The sequence below is a fragment of the Cyprinodon variegatus genome, unplaced genomic scaffold, assembly GCF_000732505.1.
Source record: "Cyprinodon variegatus isolate N-32 unplaced genomic scaffold, C_variegatus-1.0 Scaffold787, whole genome shotgun sequence".
NCBI lineage: Eukaryota > Metazoa > Chordata > Actinopteri > Cyprinodontiformes > Cyprinodontidae > Cyprinodon > Cyprinodon variegatus.
The window spans coordinates 41,466-47,528 of record NW_015151240.1 but is presented as its reverse complement, the minus strand read 5'-3'; the positions used below and the strand labels follow the sequence as shown (position 1 = coordinate 47,528).

At 32.4% G+C, this 6,063-nt stretch overlaps 1 protein-coding gene across 3 annotated transcripts in view; it reads left to right on the top strand.

The window, feature by feature from the left end:
* Nucleotides 1-1,033: 1,033 nt before the first annotated feature.
* Nucleotides 1,034-6,063, top strand: part of LOC107098535 (rho-related GTP-binding protein RhoC-like) — a 16,137-nt gene continuing 11,107 nt past the window's right edge. Inside the window, exon 1 of one of the 3 annotated variants that reach the window (XM_015396270.1) lies at nt 1,034-1,172. The gene's annotated coding sequence lies outside the window, so the exon portion shown is untranslated. The remainder of the gene's footprint in view (nt 1,173-6,063) is intronic. The other 2 variants (XM_015396272.1, XM_015396273.1) reach the window with 2 other exon arrangements.

The following is a 6,063-nucleotide window of genomic DNA, read 5'->3' as shown; positions in this document are numbered from 1 at the left end:
AAAAACATTTACAGAAACATTTAATTTCACTTTGGATCAATAAAGTATTTATGAGAGAAAATAGATCTTTTTTTTTTTTTATTAAATATGACTGATTGAGTTGCTTTTGTGTGGTTGCTAAGATGTAGGACTGAATCCACCATGAGAAAAGATTTCATGCATTGTTTGTAGTTTTAGTTTAATGGAGTCTAATTGATTTCACATTTTTAGTTCAGAATTTTTGGGGCCAAATAGTTGAGCTGAAGGAAACCCACCAATGTTATGGACACGTCAGTATTTTGGCTATGATGACACAGTAATATATTATTGTCTATCAGCAGCATAAGCCGCAGTTCTTGTAATACTAATAATTTTTGTTAGAAGAAATCTACATTTCAAGAGGCCTACGAATGAAGCTGCTGGCACTTTGTGTGATCTTAGTTTGCTGAGGTATATTCCAGTTACGTGACACAAAAATCTTGAAGCAATTTAGCCTCTAATTAAGAATATTTATGAGAGATGCATGAATATATAAAGAGTCTGAGTTAATTTTTTGGTTTGATTTTGAAACAGACTCAGAATCATTTTAAACAGGGAAACATTAAGCTACACATGTGGAAATAAAAAATAAAAAAAAACACAGACTGAATATTAGAGTTTTATTTATTTATTTATTTTTTTATATCCTATAATTTCTTTTAAGTCTGCTGGTTACTATAATCTTCTTGAGTCTGAAGAGACCTATTTTTCAATGAATCTAAATGTTGATATTAAGTGATGTAGATTATTCTTGTTTAAAAATAAATGAGGAGACCTTTTCAAAGATTCAAAAAGAAACAAATTCAAAGAAGGCTTGTTTTTATCCCACATAGTTTAAATTTTAGTAATTGAGCTCATAAGTGGGTCTTTTATTGAAAATGTTAAAAATAATACTACCTCTTTTGTATTTGAAGACAGAAAAGCGTCGCGCTTTTATTTTGAAATGTATAAAAGACTGTTATTTTGTTTAACTTTGCGTTTTGCTGGATTCCGTGAGAGGATTTCTTCTCTCTGTTGTGGGACTCAGCATTCAGTCTGCAAAGTTCACTGGGGAACCAGACGTTCAGTTGAAGAAGAGTCTCTATTTGTACCAGGATCACAAACACTGTGGAAAAGTGGACTATTTGTTTTTTACATTTAACCAGCTGTTGCAGGTAACTATAAGTACCGTAAATAGATATCACTTAATTAATTTACTGTTTTTGAAGTAGTTTTGCCTTAGAAAAAGCAGGTAGTTTGTCCTTAAGTTGATCTTTATTTAATACTCTAATAGGAGCTGCTCTGATTTCTTACAGTTTGTTAATTAGTTTATAAATGAGTTCATTAGTAGAAGAAAAGTGTTTGTAGCAGGAGGGATTCTGTCTTTTTATTAGGATTAACTGTTTATTCTGTGTATTTTATTCTTGGAGATTAGATTATTCTTGGATAGTTTTTTTTGTAATAATTGGTTAGCAAAAGATATTTAATCTTTTACAAAATAAAACATAATAATGAAGTAAAGCTAAACTATGCCAGATGAGGAGGTCTGAATGAGGAAAATTTACAGACAAATGATTGGTGAATTTATTGTAGTTTTTGCTCCATTTTTACTGGGTGAGTTGTTCTTATGGCATGTTTTATAGTTGGCATACTCAAGACGATCATTAGCTGCTCTTCAGTGTAAATATCCAAAAGTGATAATGTGCTATTACTTTCCTGGAAAATCTTGTTTATAAATATAAACTTTAAAATCCAGTATTTCTAGCAATACACCTTATATCCTCATGTTTATATGAAAGCAAGAATCCTTCTGATCCCTGACAATGTTAGATTTGGAGATTAAATCTATTCAGTTGGTTGATTAAATTACATATCTAAACTTTCTGCAGACATTTTCAGATGATAACTGAACCTAGTTCAACGACTAATTCTGCAATAATTTTAGAGATTAAAATCTAAACTTTAATGAAAGTGAACATACTGCATTTTTCTTTTTTTTTTTCTTTACTAATCAAATTGAACTAACGGCACAACTTGATGGAACCAGTTTTTTTTTTTTTTTTTATTAATGTTACCTAAAAGTTTAGGGAAAATTTGGTGATGGATTAATTATTTAATCATGGATTTACAAATAATATATGATTGTAGATGTAAAACCTTTAAAAAGTTTCCCCTGCACTAAACCAATGCAGATGATGGTTTGAATAATCCAGCTATCCTTGCTTAAGTACAAGATCTGGATCTCTTCAGACTTTTTGCTGCCCAGTACATGTTTTTCTTTTAAGTGATGCTGAAATCAACCCTGCATTTTAATTAGATTTTTGGGTCTTTTCTCAAAATTTGTCTTCTGTATTTTTTTATTTATTTTGTGGATTATAAATTTTCCTAAGTTAGCCTTTACCTAAAAGTTATATTTGTGTCTTAGAAGAGAAAATTGCACTATAATTCATTTTTTAAATAATTTGTTTACTTCATTTGCATGTATTTTCGTAAATGCTTCAATGAGGAGTTCCATCTTTTGCACCCTGCCAAGGCCTTTTTCTGTCTCCTTTCTCCATTTAAAACTTCCTTGATCCACAGTTCTAGATGCCGTTAGCAGAACAACCAGCGAGCCCCTCTCATTTGGCTTTAAAAGCAGCTCTGTCTTTCTTTAAATGATTTGTACATTTACAGCTACTGAAAGCAGCCATAAACATGAGCAGGTTGTCATTCATTGGGAATGTTGTGCGACTGTTGTGGCTGTAATCTTTAAAGCTCAGTCACTGTGTTAGATGAACACTGCAATCTTTTGTATTTTCATTTCCAATGTTTTGGGTTTTTGTTGCTGAGACACGGAAAAAGGCTTTGAAATTAATGATCATATCATTATATCATCATGGTAAATATTAAACTAAACTAAACTATACAGGGAAAACCAGTCTGGATTTCTCTCCTTTAAGGTAACAATTGCTTTGTCAGCATCATCGGCAGCAAGCACACTTTTATAGAAGCATATTGTTCTTGGCTTTATTGCAGTGAACTTTTGAGGTTTATTAGTTTTCCTATATAACTCTTGGTAAGAAAACATGGCAACAATAATTATTCTTTAAAAGTGAATAAATAATTAGCAAATTACACATTATGTTATATCATTATTATTTGCTTAAAGATAAATTGGATTAAGATTAAATGTAGGTGCTAGGAATTCCTAACTAGACATTTATCTACCTACGTAAACAGTTGTGCTATTCCCTGTTTTCCCAAATAATAGTTTAAAATATGCCATGCATAAGCTGACTTCAGCTTTATAGAGACATCAGCATCTTTGTCTTTCTGCAATAAGCTTCAAAATTCCTTTTAGAAACATAAATCTTCCAGATCTGATTTTGTCCTCTTTTTTTTAGCATTTGTTTAAATGTAATATCTCCTTCGATTATTTTGGTTTGTTTTGGGCCTGTTTCTATTTCTTGTCTTTAAAGGCATGACTCAGTTATAAACTTTCAAGCTTTAGAACACATCAACAGAATGTGAAAGTTGATTAAATCTGTCATGAGGTTTCCTACTACTGTTGTCTCTGAAAAGCTCTTCCATCCAGTTTGATGCGTAAGACTTGTCAAGATTTATTTTTGCGCCTGCAGCTACACATCGGATTTAGACAAGTTTTGTAATATAAACTTAAAGTCTTAAAAAAAAAATCACAATTTACTGTTGCTAAATGTGGTTCATTTTGGACTTTCTAAGGTTCTAAGTCAAATTCTATTTGTTTCTTTTAGCTACAAGGAGCTTAAAAAATGTAGCTATGATGACTAAACAACTGAACAGCTCATTGATTTTATAATGATGTTTAAGAACCTGGGAAATAGGTTATTTCTGCTGTTATTGCTATCTGAAGCTCTAGTGTTTTGTATCACAGGCAGAGCTGCAGTCTTGAAGTGAAAAGAAAAATGAAAAAAAAAAAGATTCTCACATGCAATTTCTAGATAAAACAGCCATGTCAGGAAGGAGACAGATTTTCTAACTCAAATAAGTCCTTAAATGGAGGAAACTCATACAGTATGCTAACTTCAAAGTTATTTATACCAATCATTGACATACATTTTTGTGTTTTTATTATTTTAGAATTTTTTTAGCATGCGTCTGGTCTCATATCCAACAGAGAATCTTTGGAATAAGAAAGATTTGTCTGATGTATAGAAGACCCTTAAACCTCAAAGAGCTCCCATTTATGCTGCGTTTATAACCGGCTTTGAGCAGCAAAGAAGCCTCTGCTGCTTCTTCTGGCAGAGAACAATGGACACAAATACCTGTGGATACATCTGAAAGCCTCTCAGTTGTCATATAATCCACTGTTGATTCAGCATTAATGAAGGATCTTTCATAGGTTCTCAGAATCTGCTGATGTCCAACGATCTCTGAACAATATGTGGGTTAAATCCCAGACAGGTTGCCTCTCCATCATACTGGTTTTCCATTAGCATCAATCTGAAGTGTAGTTTTAGTGCATTTTGACCAATCAGATGCAATTGGTTATGTATGAGGAGGTATATTCATAGTTTAAATTAGTGTATGGCTGTTGGAATCATAATATACATAATATATACATAATATATAGTAGTTAATGAATATGGAACTGATTGTACAGTATAGGTTTGATTCAAACATATACAATGGGTTTTGGTTTTAGTAGGAAATATTACATATGAATAATGAACTTTTATCAGGTGTAATTAGGGATATGTTCATCTATTTGTCAATTAAATGTATTTATTTCTAGATAAAGTTTAACTATAATCTATTTATGTTATACAATGTGGTATTTTTGACAGTCCACAGGACCAACAAGCCTTTTCTTAACCTGCTTGCTTATTTTAGACATTATTGTTGTTTCTTAAAGGAATGTGGGGGGGGGAAACGCAGCTCATCTAATAAGTTGGTGTCATTATCTGTGCCCGCTTGACTCATCTGGTTTCAAAGCTTCTGGTGGTCCAAAGTTGGGCAAACCGTAAGGAGATGCCCCATTATCATGGTGTCACCAAAGGTTTTTCTGGAAGAATTTATGTTTTTTCTTTCCCATGCATTGGAAAGCTATGCCTGGATCAGGCCTTAATAATATCTGTCTGTGTCTGAGAGTTTCTTTTTTAAATTCTGTTGTCTTTGTTACTTAGGAACAGTATTTTCTAATAACTTGATATTTGTATTGGGTTCTGGTCTGGTTTTGGATCTTACACTAACCTGTAAATCAGCTGTTCCTCTGTAGTATCCTTGGGTGTGTTCGATGCAACAATCCATATTATTTCACTTCCATGATACCTAAATTTGGATATGAGCAGATCTTGATACTAGTCCTCTGTTTTCTTTATTGTTATTATTATTGTTGCTGTTCTTTTTTTAAGCGGCTGTCATAAACTCCCCTCTACAAGCAAATATGACTTCTTGAATATTCTTAAAGTCTAATACTGCTGGGAGAAGCTGATCTGCAGCGTAGAGTCACAGCAGGTGATAAGATGTCTATATATAGATTTTATTTTTTTAAATCACCTTTGGCAAATTGGCTTTATAAGTTAAATTTGTGAATTCTTTACATTTATTCTTGTTATTTTAAATTTGTGAGACCATATATGCTTTACTGCTTGGCTCTTTGGTATAAAATGATATGACACAAAGACACATTGATGGTTCTTCTGGAGGAGCACTTATGTTCTAGGCTTGAACATAGCTTTCTGATGATAGTGGGGGAGGTTTTAAATATCTTCAAAGCTAACTGTTATAGAGCCAGAGCAAAGAGGTGCATCACTGGGTAAGTTGAGTTTGAAAGAAAGCATATTTTATCTAAGATATGTGATGCTTCTCTTCCAGCCTCCTCATGGAGCCTTGTCAGTGGGAATGGTGTCATGGAAAGTTGAATATCTTAGACATATTAAATAAAACTATGGTGGTCTCTGTCAGAAAAAACAAAAAACATTAAGAATTCAAACTTCTGAAAACAATAATTCAATTGAATTCAGTTTATTTATATAGCGCCAATTCACAACACATGTCATCTCAAGGCACTTTACAGTTCAACTAGATCATCCAGTCAGATTGATT